The sequence below is a fragment of the Strix aluco genome, chromosome 3, assembly GCF_031877795.1.
Source record: "Strix aluco isolate bStrAlu1 chromosome 3, bStrAlu1.hap1, whole genome shotgun sequence".
In the NCBI taxonomy this organism is placed as follows: Eukaryota; Metazoa; Chordata; class Aves; order Strigiformes; family Strigidae; genus Strix; species Strix aluco.
The window spans coordinates 32,093,946-32,114,785 of NC_133933.1; the positions used below are offsets into that span (position 1 = coordinate 32,093,946).

Sequence of the window (20,840 nt, forward strand, 5' to 3'; positions counted from 1 at the left end):
TAAATGAAAGTTGAGAGCAGTTCCTCAAAGTTTAGTTACATATAAGAAGTATTTTTATACAGGCATAACCATACATAGGCATTTCAGGCTTGACAATAGAGCCTCGTTTCCTTTTCACCACCTCCCCTCAATCTTCTTAGGTTGAATGTTCGGGGGACGGTGTTTGAAAATATTGGGATGTTCTGCCAAATAACAATAATAAAGATGTGTCTTGCGTTTGTAAGACCAAAAGCAGCTGTCCATAAATGCTCATTTTAATTTGATCCACTCTTTGCCAGTGTTGTAGCAGGGCTTGTTGGAGAGCTGGGCCTGGTTCTGTGATGCCCTTTGGGAAAGTGCAGCATATTGTCATCTAATTATCAGGCAAACAAGAAACCGAGAACTACCAGGCATTCCAGATCTGTATTAGTCCTTATTGCCTCACTAGTTTCTGCTCAACGTCTACATAGTTCCTACAGGATTGCTCACTCTGCCACCCTCTTTTTTTTAATAAGCAAATGTATAACCATTTATCGTCAGACTTAAAATACATTAAATGGGTGGTAAACAAAAAATCCCTGAGACGTGACAAAATTTTAGCACTTTTCAGTTCCTCTTGACATAGCTTAGTCTTCTGATTATATCTACACTGTGCTTAGTGGGTGAATGTGTATGGGTATATGGTTATTATATGATTTGTTTAAAAGTGATCAATACATCTTCCATGGTTTGCGCATATGAGCAGTGCAGCTGCTGAAGAGTCCCGTTGCATGCTGGAACAGTACAAATTTGGGAGTTCTTTACCTTGTACCATTATAATTTTCCCATGGAAAAAAGCAACGGAGTGAGAGTCTGAACTAATACCATGCTCTTATTCCAGTATGTGTAAGGGTGACTCCGTTTTACCTTCATCTCTATCACTTTGCAGTTTAGTTTAAACTAATTACATAATTGATCAAAAAAACCCCCCGAACATTTATTTTGGGATAAAAAAATTCGCATGTGGATCACAGTTCTGCTATATTAGTACAATCACAAGAGGACTGGCAATAATTTCCTCTGAAATAAGCCCAAAAGAATTATTTCACTCAATTAAAAAAAAGACAAAACCCCAATATATTATTTATTTAGCACATGAAATTTTTACCATCAAAATGGCTGTGGTGAGGCACCCATACATAGCAAAGTCATCAGGCCTGGTTTTGGACCTACATACAGGAAGGCTGCTGGCACACTGTTTAGCTGTGAAGGAAAGACATCTTCTATTTAAAATGCACTTTCACTTAGGGGATTGTGACCCAGCCTGGCGGGACGAGGAGAACTGAAGACACTCTATTTTAATGGACATGGTTTTGCAAAGCTCTACCTCATCATTAGTAACATGTATTGCAGAGCAGGACTCCATTTGTCAGGCATGAAAACCAAGAGATTGTACAAAGCCACAGTAGGAAAAAACACAGATCCTGGAATTGACAGAGCCAAGCCTTGTTCACCACCATATTAATGTGCCAGTTTTAACTGCAGGGCTATTGTCCGCAACCCCTACTCTAATCCCTAGTCACCACTTTTTTCCACTAGGCAGAATACAAGGTACTATTACCTGCAGAGAAAACTATCTCAGTCGCAGGCTGATAAATCCATTTTGTGGCTAGAGTGAGGTATGGAAACCCAATAGCTAGACCTACTCAGGGAGGAAACAAATGAAGTTCACTTATAAAATTCACCATTAGTATGAAGCCGAGGTTATTATCACAGCGTAGCATTTTTCTGCAACCTTCTGAAATCAACAGGTTTTGAAAAAAGCACTTAATGCCCTCTCCATCAGTATAACTGGTATAAGCGAACATTGCTGGGTTTTGTGGTTTTTTTTTTTTTTTTTTGAGGAGGGTCAATAAATGGTCTGCACAGCCTGGAAGTATGGGGCCACAAAACCCAGTTTCTGTGAAGTGTGTTGGAGAGGCAAAGGAAAGAGCCAGTATTGCAGTCTCTGTAAGATGCAAGTAAATACATACGCCTCATGACCTGACTGGGGCCTGGATTTTTTTTTGCTAGTCTACTTCACAATGACTCTTCTGCTCTCACTTTCGTCTCAGATCCTTCCCTTTAAGCAAAGATAAGGACTTGATTTGTCAGCTTTTGCTGACACTGAAGCACAAAACTTCTACATAAAAATAATCCCTCTTTCGTATTGAGGGTGCAGGAAAAAAGTGGTAGTGGAATAAACTTCAGTTTAGGACAGTACCTACTCTTTCTGCTTTCCTCAAGCACCAGACCTATTAGAGACTTAAATTTACTAGGTGGTGTCCAGCAAGCAGGGTATATTAACAAAAAGTACATAAGCTAAATATTGTGTTTGTAGTTAGAAGAGGTATTCAGGTTCGTTGGCCACCATTTTTATCTGTATTAAAGTGATATTTGGTCATTTTTCTGTTAATCCCTTTATTAATTTTTTTCCACCTAAAGAACTGATAATAAAGACCTAGACTGATTTAGAGCCCCTGTGAAGGAGAGAGAGAAACAGAACATAAAGCCAGCAAGCATGGATGCTGTCTGCTCCGCTCTGCCCATTCTACTCTTGAAAGCAAAGAGCATTGTGAAAATTGGCTCTTAAGCCTTGTTTTTTTCATAGTGCTAAGAAGGATTCTGAAAAATCTTCACCCGGGGAGGTCTGCATTCACTAGCAATTTGAGGGCAAAATCCTTTTAGTATCATTTCAACTTTGCCTTTCTGTCCCTGTGCAATACAGAGACTAATTTATCTACATTGGTGTTGAAATAATGGAGCTACACTGAAGTGATAATCTGGATATTCTGCAAGCAGCAGGAAGCAAGTAACTTTCTGCGGCATTAGGACAGCTTTAACTTCTGCTTTTATCTTTTTTTTTTTTTTTATATTGTGAAGAAATGGAAAAAGGAAGACAGATATAACTAAATAGTCCATTTCACCTGGTTGAACGCACTTCTTATTTTTGGTCAATTCTGTGCTTTTTCTGCTTATTCTTTGAGAACAAATATAAATTACGGACTTTTTTAAAAAATTAAGAATTAAAAAAACCCTATATAGTTGCTGAAAACAAAAATTCAGATCAGCAACAAACTTACTACAAAGCTACTACTTGAACCCAAGTACAGTTATGTTCTCACAAACTAATTCACATGGCCAAATTTCACTGCTATATTTATAAACGTACTATCAAGGGCCTCAATTTCTGTGGGGGATAAACGTACGAAGCAAGTGAATCACACAGCACAATAGAATAGTTAAAGGTCGCACAAAAACTGCTAGAATCTTCACCGTTATCAATATTAACTTTTATGGGAAGGCTGATTAAAATACAACAAGCAGTGACCATCACCTATATAAACACCAAAATTAGACTGAGTCCTCCCTCTTGCCTGAGTCTAAGGTTAAATCTGTAATAAGAGCTTGTCTGTACATTCAGAGATTCAGCTTTGATTCTTCCTGACATTCTTGTATCTGACAAAAAGCACTTGTTTGGATGAAATTATGTTCACAGCAATCTTGGTGTGGTATAGAGTATTTTATTTTCTAGTGTAAAGATGCACTGCTAAGGGTAACGGAGGCAGCTGCTGTTTTCTGGTATGCCAACTAAACCTACGTGATGATGGAAAAATTCTTGAAGACATGAACTGTCAGTTTTCTCTTTTTCTCCACAGCAGCCACCTTCATCAATGGTCAGATACAGCGACTGCATGTTACTCCACCTGTCAGTGGTCTGTATCACTGAAACACATTGTAAGTAATGCCCACAGTAATAGTACAAACAGCCAAATAACTTTCTTGACAAGTGAGAAGCACCTCATCTCCATTCAAAACAGTCTCAAAAGGTTTCAGCTCATTTATGGATCAGAGGTGAGGGGAGAAGGTTAATGAAATCACACATATCTGCCACTCAATCTGCCAAAAGTAGTTGGGAGATCAGTCCTATTTACTTAAAACTGGATGAATGCCTGTCACAGAATCATTCAGGTTGGAAAAGACCCTTGGGATCATTGAGTCCAACCATCAGCCCTACTCTACAAAGTTCTCCCCTACACCATAACCCCCTCTCATCTAAATGACCCTTAAAGGCATCCAGGGATGGTGACTCCACCACCTCCCTGGGCAGCCTATTCCACTGTCTGACCACTCTTTCTGTGAAAATTTTTTTCCTAATGTCCAGTCTGAACCTCCCCTGTTGGAGTTTAAAGTAATTCCCTCTTGTTCTATCGCTAATTACCTGTGAGAAGAGACCAGCACCAACCTCTCTACAATGTCCTTTCAGGTAGCTGTAGAGAGTGATGAGGTCTCCCCTTGGCCTTCTTCTCCTCAAACTGAACAGTCCCAGCTCCTTCAATCGCTCCTCATAGGATTTGTTCTTCAGGCCCTTCACCAGCTTCGTTGCCCTCCTCTGCACTCGCTCCAGCACCTCGGTATCTCTCTCGTATTGAGGTGCCCAAAACTGGACACAATACTCCAGGTGTGGCCTCACCAGTGCAGAGTACAGGGGCAGTATTACCTCCCTACTTCTGCTGGTCACACTATTTCTAATACAAGCCAGGATGCCGTTGGCCTTCTTGGCCACCTGGGCACACTGCCAGCTCATGTTCAGCTGCTTGTCAATTAGAACCCCCAGATCCTTCTCTTCCAGACAGCTCTCCAGCCACACCTCCCCAAGCCTGTAGCCATGCATGGGGTTGTTGTGGCCCAAGTGCAGGACCTGGCACTTGGCCTTGTTGAAGCTCATCCCGTTGACGTTGGCCCACCAATCCAATCTATCCAAGTCTCTCTGTAGAGCCTCTCTATCTTCACACAGATCGACACTCCCGCTTAACTTGGTATCATCTGCAAATTTACTGATAATGCACTCTATGTCCTTATCAAGATCATCAATAAAGATGATAAACAGAAATGGTCCCAGCACCGAGCCCTGAGGAACACCACTTGTGACTGGCCGCCAGCTGGATTTAGCTCCATTGACCACCATTCTCTGGGACTGTCCATCCAGCCAGTGCTTGATCCAGCAGACCGTACGCTCATCCAAGACATGAGCAGCCAGTCTTTCTATGAGAATTCTATGGGGAACTGTGTTGAATGTTTTTCGAAAATCCAGGTAGACAATATCCACAGATTTTCCCTCATCCAATAGTTGGGTCATTTTGTCATAGAATTTTGTCACCTGCTGCTGGGCCACCGATAGCTCATTTTTAGAGGCCATGGAAATCCAAGCACTGTGTAGCGCTCCCTACAACCATCCACCCTGTAATGAAATGCCCAGAGCTTGTTGCTTTGACTACAGTAAAGTAGAAAGGAAAATGCTTTCTAGTTCTTATGTCAGTAACTCATCAGAGCCGCTTAGGAAAGTAAATATGGTGATAATGCCTAAAACCATGGGTGGAAAAAAAGACAAGAGTAGGTCTCTCTCTCAACTGTGTAACAGGGTTGGAGCATTGCTTGCGTTTAAATATCTGCTGCTGCCAATTACGTTTACTATCTTCCTGCCACATAAAAGATAACACAGATCTGACCGCAGAAAAAAATTCATGTTAACAGGTACACTTCAACAATAAACATGTGCATAAGGCTGCGTGTTTCCTTCTACTAAGTTTCCAAGCATGTAATAAATACATCTATTATACACTGTGCTGTTTCTACATGTAACATTAGCCTTTTAGATCTATTCAGTGTTTTCGTACCAGAGCACCTGAATCCATCCTTGAATTTTAGTGAACAGCAAGACAAAACCTTCTGGTATTGAAATGAACAGTTTAGACCCTGTGTATGTGACGTCTTCATATAATGGATGCTCTGCAGTTAGTAAAGTGTGCCACACAAGACTGATGAAGTCAGACCAGAGGTAAAGTAGGCCCTCAGTGAATTATCCCTAGGAGATAAACCCCAATATTTTTGATTATTTCTATTAACTATCATTCGAAAATAATTTTATATGATTTGTTTCATCCTGTACCACTTGTTTTTCAAGTGCCGGGGCACCTCTCACGTCACATACAACGGTGGTGGAGCAGCAAGCGGTGCCGAAGCCCCAGAGCGTGCAGCTAGTGATACTACACTGACCATCATTTAATTTACTGGCAGTAACTAGTTGCTTTTCTCTCCGGCTTGGACCTGAGCACGACAGACGCCCGCTGATGTGAATTAGCGTGAGGACGAACTTCGCTGCCCTCGCGCCGAATGCCTTTTACCAACGGCGGCCGGGAGGTTTGGTCCGCACGGCCCGAGGCCGGGGCCGGGGCCGCGGCCGGGGCCTGTCCGCCTGGCCTGCGGCACTGCGAGGACCGCTTCCGCCGGCAGCACCGTCTGGGGGGGGGACAGGCGCGGGGGGCAGGTCGCTCCCGCTATCCGCCCCTCAGCGGCAGCCGCCCGCAGCCCCGCCGGCGGCGGCCAGACGCTGCGCGGGGGGCCGCGCTCCCTGCCCCGCCCGCCCGGCGCGGCAGGCCCCGCCCGCGTGGCGGAGAGGGCCGGGCTCCCACCGCCGCCGCCGCTCGCCGTCCCCGGGGCCGCCCGCCCGGCGGGGAGGCAGGGGGCGGCCGGGCGGGCTTTGTGCCGGGCACCGCAGCCGCTCTCCTTCCGCCCTCCCCGAGGGGCGCAGCGCCCACCAACTCCCTCTCCCCTCCTCGCGCCGCTGTTAACAGCCGTTAACGACGGGAGCGCGGCCCAGGCAGAGAACCGGGGCGGCCCAGGGCCGCTGCCCAGCGCGGGGCGCGGGCGGGCGTCCCGCTGCCCTTCCCCCGCCGGGGCCTGGCGAGCCCTTGATAAACCGTTCGGGAGAAGTTGGTGTCAGGGCTCCAGTGGCGCAATCGGTTAGCGCGCGGTACTTATACAGCAGTACAAAGCCGAGCAATGCCGAGGTTGTGAGTTCGAGCCTCACCTGGAGCACACAGCTTTTTGGGAAGGAAAATGGGCTTTTTTGGAGCTTGCCCGCGCTCCGGAGGAAGAAAGTGAAAAGTCCACGGAAAAATTATGCAGCTGCGGCGGCAGCGTGGGCCCGCACGCGTGGGCTTTGCCACGCTCGCAGGCTGCTGCATGCCAGGGTGCAGGGGAGGTGGGGAAGGGCTCGCTGTGATAAGGGACTGGTGGCCCTCACAGAGGTAGCACCTGCGCAGGGCCTCTTACTGTTAAAGTTGGCATGTATATGTTTGGTTATAGGCATACATGCTCACGCATCAACGTAAGTTTGGTGTCTTCAGAGCAGCTTGTCAGTGTGGAATAACAAACGCTTACCTGGTAAGGGCTGCTTGTGTCAGCTTGCAGGAAATAAAGGTTATTTTACACTGTTTAATACCGAGTGAAAGTAAATATTGTCTGGTGCAGTTGCTACAACTGAAGGGTAATAATATCTCCCCCCTGACTTTGCCTCCTTCGGCAGTCCCTGTCTTTGTAACTGCTCATTACCTTGGTAATGCTTTACAAATGCGTGGGCTGTGGCCGGAAGGAAAATCGTTCAAATAATTTCAGCTTTCTTCTCACAACTTGAGAAGAAATAGGGCCATGGGAAAAGGGCAGCTTTCTGAAAGAGAAGGTTGGGGACACTGCCTGAACGTTTAGGCCCAGATCTTGTGAGCCCGCCTCCACGTTAACATCTAGTCTACTACTTTCACAGTGTAATTTATATCAAAAAGTTCAGCGGGACCCTCAAGATCACGCAGCCAGAGGTGCCTTTACTGCCCAAATCAGCCCATTGGTGTCTGTACTACAGGCATTATCTCCCTGAAGTGCCACTTTAAGGTTTTTAATTACCACTTCTTCCCTGTTCTAGTTACCTCTTTGTCCCATCTGAATTTTGCATTAACTTCATTGATTTTAGTGACAGTGCGGTCATGCCTGAATCTTGCGCCATATCAGTGTAGGAAGTCTAAATAAACAAGAGAGATCTGTAATACATCAAAGAGCAAATAAAGTTAATCGTTTGCTTGCAGTGAGTTTTGTGTTTTCTCCTTCATGCACGAGTGCCATGTCCCAGGGCTGAGGAGAACAGACAGTACAGATGAATATTTGCAGAGGTACTGGAAATACTAAAAAATGAAAATGTCGCTTTTGTGTAACTGGAAAAAAAACCCGCCTAGCACAGGGAGAGGGACTCCGTTCCCTGCACAGAGACCACTTTTTTTCAGAAACTGAGTGGGGACAGTGCTGCTCCCTCCTTCCTCTCCCCCTTTCCCTGTGTGCCCCTAGGCACAGGCCTCACCAGGGAGAAACTGCTAGTTCTGCATTTGGGATCTTACTTTGGTGTGTTGGGGGGTGATTCTTCGATTTTTGCCAAATATGAGGTGCACAAAACAGATGCTATTTGTTGCAACTTGCCTCTGTGGTGCCAGAGAGCAGCTGGGACAAGCAGTGAGAGCTATACATTGCTGTGGCCTTTTTCACAAGTTCATCCCCTTGGTCCTACTTTGGCTTTTACTCTCCAAGATGATTTTTGTCTTGCCTCTGGGGGAAAAAAAATAAAAATCACCATGTGAGGCAACACTTGTTTGCATTCCTGTAGCATAGGCCTTACCTCCTGATTGACTCCTATGCCTGACACCTGAAGGAAACATGTTCTGAGATAGGGATTTCACACTGAAAATCGTGCTAAATCAGGACAATTTATGGGGATTTTCTAGAAATCCCTGTACAACAGAAAAATGTTATTTATCTAATGGGTATTTACAAAATCAAGTGAATTTCTGCTAAAGCATGAGGGCTTCCTGATGGAGGCAGGGCTGTCAAATAAGATTAAATAAACCACGGTGGAGTTGTGCAGCTCGTTATGGCCTGGCTGTGGGTACCTGGGCAGGGGCGGTGCTGGGGCCTCCTCCTGCCTGGCCCCGTGGAGGTGCTGCTGTGGGGCTGGCACCGGGGTGGGGGCCTTGCAGAGCCTGGGGAGGAAGGGTGCCGTGTTGGAGCTGAGGTTAGTGAGTCTGTTTTATTTCTTTCCCCAGGCTGCTGCTGTGGGGTGGAGGTGAGCCTGGGTGCCCTGGGTGAGCAGCTGTGCCTGGGGAGGGGGATGAGGCTTGGGCCTGGGTGAGTTTCTCCACCGTGTGTGAGGAGCCTGTCCTTGTGCAGTGCTGCGCTGGGGCAGCCATGGTGCCGCCGTTGTGGCCTCACCAGCTCTGACAGGGTGAAGTGTGGAGTGCTTCGGGCTGTCTCTTGCGTTTGCAAATTTTTCCTGACAATTAGGTGTCTTACAGGCATATGAAAAGAAAGTATATGTTTTTGTTTACGCTAGGGTGTTTTTGTTGGCCTCTTCCCCTCTTCCCCAAATAATAATGTGGTTCACTTACCTCTTGGAAACCAACTGCTGGAGGTTGTCCTCTCCAATTTGAGCTGCCACTGGTGTTCATCACTGTCCTTGTAGGCAGCGGCCAGGGGACCCCTGGCCTCAGCTTGGGGGCTGTTGTCAGTTGGCAAGGGGCTTGGACAGGCCATAGGGGCTCCTGAAGTGCCTTCAAGAGGAAAGGTTTTGCCATGGTGAGTCTTCCATGATGCCTGGTTTATCTAGGGTCCTGCCTCTTCTAGCCTATGCCATGCTCTTTATTTCTCTATTAATTTGCCTGGTGTGGGTGGCATGCCTGAAGGCCAGTATCTCCCTAACTCCTCTGAAATCCTTCCAGGGTCCATTTAAAAAAGATCCCTCTTAAAACTTGTGTTGCTCTTCATTTAAGCTGTATATGGACTATGCATTCTCTACAGGTTTATTCCGTCTGCTCTGAGTTCCCACTGACTGTGGAAAGAAAGAGGGCTCGTTTATAGACACAGAGAAACTTTACATGCTTATTGCTGGAAGGAGAATTTCAAAGATCTAGCCTATTGCCTGATCTTGGAGAATTAATAGTAATCAGGGATCATGCTTTGTGTTTATCCCTGTATGATCTTGCTCAACCAGGGAGTCCCACTGGTATGGGAGATGCAGGATCTAGGAGAAGGAAAGACAGGCTCATGCTGGATGGCCCTTCCTGACGTTTATTTGTAAAAGTGACAACTTTTGTTTCTGGCATGTTAGTACAGTTTTGGTGCTTGTGAGGCTCTTAAGTGTTTGCTTAACTTGTTTCTTTGAATGTATTGGTGTGGAACTTTCCATAATATTGGGGCTTGCGTATCCTAACAAATGCCTGTAAAAGCCTATGGTAAAGACTTGACCAACTAAAGTGTTCTGAAACCGAAGTAATAAATATTTTTAGTCTTTGCAAATAGTAAATAGCCGATAAGAGTCTGCTCTTCATAACTTTTACAATAGATGGCACTGTGGTCCCACAAAGCGAAAAAGAAAAACCAAAGCAAAGCATTCCCAGACATCCTAAAAATAGAAATCACTTGCTAAATGCTCCGTTGTGCACAGCAGAGAACAATAGGCAAAGATTCCAAGGGTTGTTTAGAAAACAAAGTCCACTGGAGGTATAGATGCCTTAAGTTTTTGTTTTAGGCTCCCCCGTGCCTTTTGTATGTAACATCTTGAGGACCTTTCTGAAATTAAAATCTATTGATTAGTTGTGTTTGGAGTAACAAGTATAAAGTAACAAGCATAAAGTATTACTCTTTTTAAGTCTGTATGAATTCAGTACTGCGTCAAAGTGCCAGCATAGTAGGCCTGGCTTAGATTCTCTTGGACAAATTTTTTGAAGACTAGCTGGTGTTAGACATTTGTGCAGTGCTGCCTCAAGTCCAGGCAGCTACTTCCCACTGAGGGTGCCCATGCTATGGAGGCATTGGGCTTGGAAGCAGCAGCTGGGGAGAGGAAGAAAATGTAGGTGCTTGCAAACAATGGGGAAGGACTCTTTTTAATCCAAATAGAAGTATGATGTTTTTATGAGGGGAAAGATAAGGTAAAGGTGGGGAGGGGGGAAAAAAAAAAAAAGTCGGATGGTCACATGAAAGCTTCCTTGGTGAAGAGAAGGGCTAAAAGATGGAGGGGATAGTTGGGCCGATACAGGCTGACAGAAGCAGAAGTGAGAAGAACTTGCAAGATCGGTAGAAAACCAAGCTCACAAGGAGAAAGAGTTCTTGCATTGCTCTCTGAAACCGGGGAAGGGGATGTTAAAAGGAGGGAACAAGAACAAAAGAGAAAGGGTAGGGAGACAAAGAAAGAAAAGGAAGAGGGAACAGAGAGAGCAGGTAGAAGAACATGGGTAAGGAAGCTTTTTAAAACAAAAATAAATTGGGATGTCTGGCTATAGCTATATGAATGCCTAGGGCAGTGAAAAACAAATGAGTAAGTGTTAGCCAGTCAAGCCAACCTAAGATGGAGTTGCTGTAGAAAGCAAATTGGCCTGTACATTTTGCTTGAGCAAAGAGTGATCTCAAGAGGCAGGTTTTTCTTCTCTGTGTGTTTTGAGTGGTTACTTTAGTGTGGCAATATAAGAGACCCCTTGGTCTCTCTAGGGATTGAAGCTGGTGTTGGGAAGGCTAGAGAGCTCAGATTTCTGGTTTGGAAAAGGAAGGAAATGGACAATCAGTACTGGATTTTGTGCCCATTTAATTTTCTTGCTTATGCTGAGTTTGGTGTGTTGGGCTCTGCTTTTAAGGTGGAAAAAGCCTCCTGGTTTCTTCAAATAGTTTTGGTACAGCCTAAATATTTGAAACCTTGGAAAAGCCTCAAAACACAGCAAAACAAACTAAACCAGACCCAGAGAAAGAACAAGCTGAGGAAGTGGCTGAAATGGCAGGGGATAGTCAGAGAGTCTGTAATTAAAAATTTTGGAGGAGGGATGCTCCCTTGAAAGAGGCAATTGAGCCTGTACTGCCTGCTTTAGTTGTGAAATCTTTATACATGGGATAGCAGATTTATGGTAGTGCTAAGAAATACTTCTAGAAATTTTACTATGAAGTTATACATGTGGGGGAGGGTAAAGCAACAATTTTTAAACATTTGTCTTCTGAAAAGACTATAAAATTCTTAAGAGGCAATTGTGCTGCAGGTCATGTGGTATAACTTAGAGACTTAGATGGTTTTCTGGTTTTGTGAAGAGGCTGTCAAATTAATGATAAACATGAGCATCCAAAATTATTTGCAAGGTCTCAGAGTCAGTTGACTTCACTGCTTGCATTTATTTTCCATGTATCCTACCCATTGAAATTGGGATGAGAGTTGGTTAAATATACATCTTGATTTTAAGCTATTTGCATGCTGTTTAAAGGAAAAAGTACATCCGTCTTTAAGGAAAGTCACATCAGACTTGTGCCAGCATGTATGAAGGCCATTTCATATTAAAAAGCTGTTAATAATGCAAATTTATGTAGCTCTGTCAGTGAGCTGCTTCCTAGACAATGGCTCTGTCACTTTTGTGCAAACTCATATTGTTGCAGCAAGCTGAATGTCTTAGAAGTGAAAATATGCCCACCTCACTTTGGTTTAGGGGAGTTTTGTAGGAAACTGATGCTGGATTTGAGGGTGCTTTCAGCTAAGCTAAGATTGAAAATCCAATCCAGCTTCAGCTAAATGGGGGTGTCTGTATTAAGTGCCCAGATCTGGGCTTGAGGCATGCTCTGGGCTGCTCTGTGTCTCTCCACTGACTTTGCTTCTGCCCCACCTTCCCCCTCATGGAAGGGCCCAGCCTCAATAGATAGAGGGTTGCCTTGAAGCCAGCACTGTTTTAGGGAAGGCAAGAGGCACCCATTCAGAGGCTTCCTTCCCCACTCACATTTCCCGGTACTCCCAACTGCCTCCTGAGGGGCTCAGCATGCCTCCCACTTTGGTGGAGTGCTCTAAGGATTTCACATTGCAACGTGAGGTCCACGCCAGACGCCTGGTCTCAATGCAGCTGTGAACATGTTCCTGTAAATCCCTGTGGAGTGGCAGGAGGTGCTGCACTTCCCAGGGTGGCTCAGGAGGGGCTGTGTGTCCACGGATGGCTGTAGGGTGGTAGCGGCTTGGGCCAAGTTGGTGGCCAAGTCCTTCGTTGGATCCAGCCCTAACACCTCAGGAATACTTGTTCCTTCCTGAGACTTGCAAAGTCAGTTAAACTCAGTGGCTGTGCCCCATTGAAATCACTGCCAGTAAAAAATGCCTGCATTCAGATCTACTGAGATTTATAGATGCTTGCATATGTATTTCAGATCCTGATAGCTTTGAAAATTTGACTGCTAATACTGAACTGTTTGTAAGGCCTATAGTAACCTACATCTGTTTAAAATACTGCCGAGACTGATGGGTGTATCTGATTGTGTCTGTCATTCTCATTTAGCTATTCTGCACCTGCAGTGTAACCTAGCCAAAAAAATACTTACTGCTATTTATTATGATAAAGGAAATGTTTGGTGTGGCTGTATCATTATTTCTTAAGTTCTTAACATACAGCTTCTTTGAAAATACATTTTTTTTCTGGAGTTGGAGACTTGTGTTTCATTGGGGGTACCAGAAGTGCTATGTGTGTGTCTTTGTGTTTGAAGGCAAATTTGTTAATAGAGAATTAGGATATTTGCCCCATTGTCTTTAGGTTCCTAGTAAGTGAAACCCTTTGACGGGATTCTTACAGCACGAACAAATTTTCAGAGCTGTTCAGGGATGCCTGCCTGATGTTGATGTTTGTCTGCCTGCTTCTAAGCATCTGGGTGTTGTAAAGGGTATTTAGCAAACAGACCTCTTATTGCAAATGTATTTGAAGTATTCTTGCAGAAGTAGCCTCTGTCATCTAAATACTTCTGAAGGTAAAAGCCAAACTGTCAAGGAATCAAGATTGAGGTGACTGTTTTTGAAATGTAGTATTAATGTATAATACAAATGGGTGCATTTTCACTGATGTCAGTGAATTTGCTTCATGTTCCATAAGAGGATAAAGACTGGCCCAAAGTAATGGGAAGCTTATGTCTGGCTGCAGGGAAACCGGGAAATTCATGGGGCTTTAAAGTATGACCCACTGCAATATTCAGTATGTGTGATTTTTGGCATGATTCAGCAGTAAATACTAGTTGAAAACAGAAGCACAAATTATAGGGTAAATAATTCAGGCCAAAGAGAGGCCTTCTGCTTGTGGATACATAGTAAAGGAAATGGAAGTAGAACCACAAAATACAATTGCTGGGAAGAACAGCAGCAGTTTGGAACATTCACTGCTAAAACTGTGGAAATGATACTCCTGGATGACACCTGAAATCAAATGGGCGTAATCATCTCCTTTGTATGTATTTGTGTGCACTGACCAGTAATGCATGTGAAGACTGCTGCGCTTGGCAGGCATCATTTTGGAGGGGACTTTCTGTTCTGTGGCTGCTGGGTTGGAGGATATAATCAGCATAATGCTCCTTTGGTAGATGATCTAATAAACATCTGAGACTTGACTTTTTTAAAACCTTTTTTTTTTTCCTTTTTTTTTTTTTGTGATCATTGGTCTAGATGCATCATGCACTGGAAGAAGAGAACTTCTTTAAATTGTTCTTGTCTTTCACTTGCATTTTATTTAGTATTTAAATAGATAGCTTTGGCTGCTGACATAAGGCAGTGCTTGTCTCCTATATATAGAGAGACCCACCTAAGTAATGGTCTTACATGTCATTTGATATAACATTTTTACCTTCAGTGCTTGTCTCCTACATAGAGAGAACCACCTAAGCAATGTTCTTACATGTCATTTGATATAATATTTTTACCTTCTGGCAACAAACAGAGCCAGGGTAGTCCCAACAGATGTGTTTGGCTAGCGCTGTGGCTGAGGGATCTGGCTTCCGTTTGCTTCATTTGGAATGAGGAGGACCTTCAGAAATCAACAGGTCCCTTCGGCAAGTGAGGTGCAAATTAAGGCAAATAGCAGAATGAACCATTACACATGCTTGGGCATCTTTTAGTTGTTCTTGGAGCTTAGATTGCCTTGGCTTAAGGTGTACCAGGCTTTTCACAATGGGGAGGGGTATTACTGGTGTGTGACCTCTGTAGTGCCAGGAGTTGAGGAGGACGGCCAGCAGCGTTGATCACGTATGACCCATGGCGAGCAATTGCTTCCTTGTGCACTGTGATAATTGGAAAGCTACAATTCCTTGATGTCTCCAGTGAATGCTGGTTTGAAATACAAATTGGACTGTATTTAATTTTTATATGGAATATTTCTACTTATTAAGTTGCTTGTTTTCTCTGGAAGCTAATCCATGGGATAATGGGGTGAAAATTCCTGTAGCTTACTCCATTAAATGACTGCTGGACAATATAAGAAAGTGGGGTTTAAGGGTCAATTTGGAAAGTAACATAGACCAGAAGTTTCCAGTAACAATTGTGGTTTGGATACAGTTAAAATAAATTCAATTGTACTTGCATTGGCTAAGTAATAATCTTAGAGTAGATGTGAGCAATACGCATTGGAGACTAACAAGCCATGTCCTGAAAGAAAATTGTAACTGATACTGACAAACTGGGGAAAAAAACTGGTAGTGATTACAAGCTATGAAAGTGCTGGTCTTAGCTGTCCCACTCAATAAATAATCCTGAAGGGCTATTAGCAGCATTAGTAGTAGCAGCATTTAGCCATCTGGCTTGGCTTCTGTAGGAGGTTTTAAAAAAAAAAAACAACAACCAAAACTAAAAAAAAAACCAACCCCACTGTTAGTGGAACTGCATCCATTGAAATCATGGGAGAACTTGGCCCTGCCTTTTAATGTTTCAGTTCCTTGTATGCTGTACATCCTGCACTTGATCTCATGTAATCATTTGATTTGATAGGGCAGATGTTTTCTTGATGTTCATGGGTGACCAGTGGTCCATAAGTCCTAGGTAGGGGTCAGTTCAAGTTACCATGCATCAGTCAAACCATGCTGGTGGTCTGCAAGAAACCTTGAAGTGGCTTCAGACCAACGAACCTTTGTCCTGTAGCACTGGTGCCTGCAACTTCAAGCTTGTGTTAACCATTGTGTGTGGGGAGGGGGGGGGGGGGGGGGGGGGGGGGCGGGGAAGCACTGTTTCTGTCACTCACGTAATCAAATCTACCGTCTTCACTGTTTCTTTGGCTTGGAATTGTAAATATGAGTGTTGATCTGGCAAAAATGCTTCTTGCTAGTTCTTTACTGAGTGGGTATTTGTGAGCTACTCTGGGTAAATGAGTCTTTGCTGTAGCTTTGTGTTGCTGTGACTGCATTTCCCACATGTTCTCTTTCTGTCTTGTTTTACTGATAAACTCTTTTCATCTGTGTCTTTGTTAATGTAACATTCACAAATTATCAACTTAAGTGTAAAATGTCAGCTTACTACATCTAATATTTTTGACTGACATTTAATTTTTTTTCCTAAAATTTGACTTTCTCCTATAAGAAAATGAAACTAAGGATGAATGTTTTAATCTCTGAGCAAAGGCTTTTTTGCCTTTTCTGTGTGCTACTGCTAGAACTAACGCTGCCTTGAAATACATAGTCAATAGTATTTCCTGGTATGTGATTCGTACCATAATCAAACTGACAGACATCAATGGAGCACATACAAGTTTATGCTTGAAATTAAGTCCACTAAAATGCTTCTGGAATCTCCTGGTAATTTCCTTTTATCAATGTAAGTGATGCAGCATGAATCCATCATAATTACTGCGGAGCTACACCAAATTAGATTATATGATTGAGGTTGAATTTTTCCAGTGGATTTTTTTAAGAAATAAGAGGTGGTAACAAAGAGGCAGGCTGTGTAACAACCATCATTTGATGAGTTTGTTTGTCTTCCTGTATATAGAAGAAACCTATTTCTTCTGTTCGGTGTTCCCCATTAGATTGCTTACAGTCTGTTCAAAGTGATTATCAACTACTCTTCTAATACATTATTATAATTCTGTTCTTGTTTACTTCAGTGCAAGGCATAGACAAATCAGGCTTGTACTGTTAAGCATCTGTATCTGGTAAAGCCATGCGTGACTAAACTTGGTGCAGTGGCTCACATCCTTGATTTGTTTACACCAATAGAAATTGAGGTCTATGTTCACTCAGCTAAGCTGAGTTATTTCAGATTTATACTGGTGAAATGGGAACAAAAATATCTGGCGTGTGCTTTAAGTATTGTACTAGGATAAACTCTTTAGTCTCATTTATCTGAGACATACTAATAGAACAGCAGAGGACAGGGCATGAATGTCAGACTGCTTTATGGGTAACAGTTATGCAAGACAGACCATACTACGTGAGAGCTCTGTATGCGTACCTAAATTTAGTTACCACAGCTAATGTAGGTCACAGTGAAAATGACGTTGTGGTACTTTCACATGAGTTTCTCTTTTTTCTTTAGTGGCTTTTGCTAGGCAAACAACTTTGGTTTGGCCTACAGATGAAAAATGTTGTCTCTTGGCAAACTGGATATGAATTTTGGCAGTTACAGCAGGCCATATCATTGCTTAGAAGAAAGGACAACTCATTATTCCATGACTAGATGTGGGGAAATAAAAATCAATTAAAAATGTGGACTCCTAAGTTTTCCAACAAGTCTACCACCCTTGGGTGCAGCCCTGGTAACTGGAACACCAGCCCAAGCTGCTGGAGGGGATGATGTCTGTCCTGATATGCATCTTTCCTTTGTGCATAGCCAGAGGAACCTGCAGGCTTGGCTGTCCTATTCCAGAGTTGTCGTTATGCCTCAAACATTACTTCTGGGGCCTGCTGCTGACAGGGATTGCCTTCTGCAAGGCTACGGTGCTGCACTGTATGCAGCATGTGGAAACATAGATTATTACCAAGTGTTGGGTGGCCATCCCATTAGAGGGAAATAGAGCTACTGTACTTGACTACAGTTGACCCTGTATCTGTATGCCCAAATGCTTAATCCAGAAATATTTGTTACTCTTCCTCAAATTGATCAGATTAAATAGGTCTAAATAGCTTTGAATGTTTAAAAGCCTGTAGCTGAATCTTTGGAAATAGTAATTAGACCATTAAGACAATCAGTTTTCAGCAGATGGCAGCATTGCACTCTGTAACTTCACTTTTCCGGCAGTGGTGTTGCAACTCTTTACTACTTGGGCTGGTAGGAGGCTGCCAGCTAAAAAGTAATCCAAAACCACTTCTAAAATGTTTTGAAATACAGGTCTTAGTAGATTATGATAATTGAGTATTGTTTCAGACTCAGGGCTTTCATATGGAAAATACCACTGTGCTGCATAAGAAAATAATACACTAAAAAGTAGTGCAAGTACACCTAAATCTTTTCTGTTAACTCTTTAAGTAATTGCTTTGAGACAGAGGAATGGTGTTTGATAAGCGTTCTTATTTGTAAAAATATTAGCAAATCACTTAAAGATGCAAGAGTTCAAACTGAAACCATGTGTGTAGAGCTGTAAGTGACTTCCTGTATATTATGCCTTTTAAGACTACAACACTCCCCCGTTCCTTCTTTAGAAAAAAATACACTGACTTTCCTAGTCCTTTTTGTACTACACCTTTTAAACAACATGCAGCCTGATCATCAGAGTCCATAACTAGGCAGATGTACAAGTGGACATAACCTCGTTAAAAGTTACCAACTGTTTTACAGTGCTTAAAGCTTCAGATGCAATAGTTAGTTTTTGTCTGTGAGAACTCAATTAAGAATATTGCATTGTATACAAAGCCCATGCTTGATTGTACATTCCATCTGGTCAATTTATAGAAATTATGGCAAAACTGGAGAGGTCCTCCCTGCCTGCCTCGCCTTCCCCGTTGATTTATGGGAGTTCCAGTAAGACAGTGGAGGAAATGAAAGCTGCTCCTGCTAGTAAAGGAAAGGACTGAGTTCAGAGACCTCTTCAGAAAAAAACCTTCTAGTTCCAGACAGACATCTGTCTGTGATGTACTACTATATACATAATCCTAAACTGTGTAAGAGATTTCATATTTTGTGTATTCTCTTAGGGAGAATATAAGGCTATTCTTAGGCTTGGCACAAGATGCACTCTGAGAGTACTGCATTACAACCAGCTAGCACTGATGTAAATGGCAACAGAAAACACAAGGCAATCATAAATGGAAACCAGGTCCACCACTGCAGCCATTCCGAAAGAGGTTAAAAAACATACTTCTCTTGCAGATTATGCCCCTGCAACTGTTGGGTAGAAACAAGTATATTGATATCACTTAAATTAGTGATCTTGTTAGGAAGTTTTACTCACCTACTTCAGAGTTTGCCTTCACAGCGAATGAAAAAACCTTTATCCTTTCCCTCTCCTTTCTTTTTTCCTGCAGGACAAAATAATACTATGAATAAAACCAAAATTCAGACAGAATCATTTGTGTTACACTGGTACAATTCTGCCTTTTGTCACGGAATTGAACCACAATGCAAATTTTTAATTATTCTGTTTTTTGCAGACAAAGTAGAATACTGCAGGTGCCAGATTATTTTGCCGAGATGAATGAATAATTTTCCAGCTATACACTGTCAGGATGTGACCATCTCGCTATTCTGGAACAAATTAAGCATATGCCAATTTCACTTGAATGGGAGAATTTCAGGAATATCAGCAGCGTGGAAATTGGTATTTTGAATTGAGAGGGCTCCTCATACTAGTCACATTCTCAGAACATGGTCTGGTGGTCAGAACTGTCTAATGCATGCTTTTTTTTTTTTTTTTTTTTTTCCTCAAACTGCATAAAGGCATTACTAAGCAACAGTTGTGTGCTACATAGTAAAAATGTGTGGCAAGGGACTTTTTGGCCTACCTGGACTCCCATTGCAACTTGGCAGGGTAATAAGAATTGGAATTAATTTCCTGTCTTCATCAACAATTAAATGGAGCTTGCATAAGCCTGTTTAAAACAAAAAGCAAACCAAACAAACAGAAAGCTTGGTTAATGTTGCGGAAATCTTTGCTAATCTTTGAAAAGATTAGCAAACTTAATATTTTCTCCTTTAAAGGTGCATTGAGAGACTGGGATTCACTGCCGTGTGTGCATATACTGTGAAAGGGTATTATTAGTTATCTTTTTTCTTGGTCACGTTTTAAAGCTTTGGCATGAAGATTTGGGATACTTTGAATAGAGTCATCCTTTACTTTCTGCTCTCTACAGTTAAAGACATAGTATTTTTGTATTCTCATGCAAGGGAGAAATGTGTGCTTTGTAAAAAAGCAGTAAGTATTGTTTCTCTTATGTAGTAGCATCCCTCTCCCCCAAAGCGGGTGGGGGTGGGGGAGTGGGGGGGGGACGGGGACGATACATGCTCTTAACTATATCTGCCCTTCCAAAGGTCTTGCAGAAAGCCAAGTAAATGTCAGGTTTTTGGTCTTGGAATTAAATCAGACAATCCATCTCCCATGTCTTTTTGGCTATTAAGTTTGTGAGATAATTCACGCTTTCTAAAACAGCATTCACAGATCATCTCAGGGTGTTGCACAAAATATTTTTCTTTTTAAATTAGATACACTCTTAAAACAAAAAAACCCAAACAATAAAAAACCAACCAACCAAAAAAACCAAAATCAGCCATGGAAGTCCGGTCTCACTTTGAGTGACCTATCCTTACAGCTATGTGAACTGTCTTCCTTTGTGGTGTTGGAACGAGCAGTTCTGGGGAGGGCAGCTGCTTTGGGTGGCTTCTGCTGCTGGAATTTTGTCCGAAAGACTGTCTTCCACTGTATATCACAATGATTTTGCAACATTTTATATCAAGAAAAGTTTCACCACAGTAACAATAGGCTTAATGGTGCATTAATTCCTGGTGTCACTTCATTAACACTATAGAGTGTATCCTGCACTTAAGATAAAATCTTAAAGATTTAAATGATATTCCTCATCTGTAATATGCACTTATCTGTTCTTTTTCAGGACTGAATGACACACTTTCTTCTGGTCTGCTTGAATGACCATGTTTTCATATTTTAATGAAATATGGGATTTTGTGACTGTGGTCTTCCAGAGGGTATTATATACTGCTTAAATAATCTGGTTTATTTTTGAGATACTGAGTGACACTTACTGTGAAAATGAGTGGAATGTGT

The 20,840-nt window shown here is 42.7% G+C and overlaps 1 non-coding gene across 1 annotated transcript; it reads left to right on the forward strand.

The window, feature by feature from the left end:
- Positions 1–6,782: 6,782 nt before the first annotated feature.
- On the forward strand, positions 6,783–6,876 carry TRNAI-UAU (transfer RNA isoleucine (anticodon UAU)). Its single transcript has 2 exons — positions 6,783–6,820; positions 6,841–6,876. It is a non-coding gene; the product is annotated as a tRNA-Ile (tRNA).
- The last annotated feature ends 13,964 nt before the right edge of the window (positions 6,877–20,840 follow it).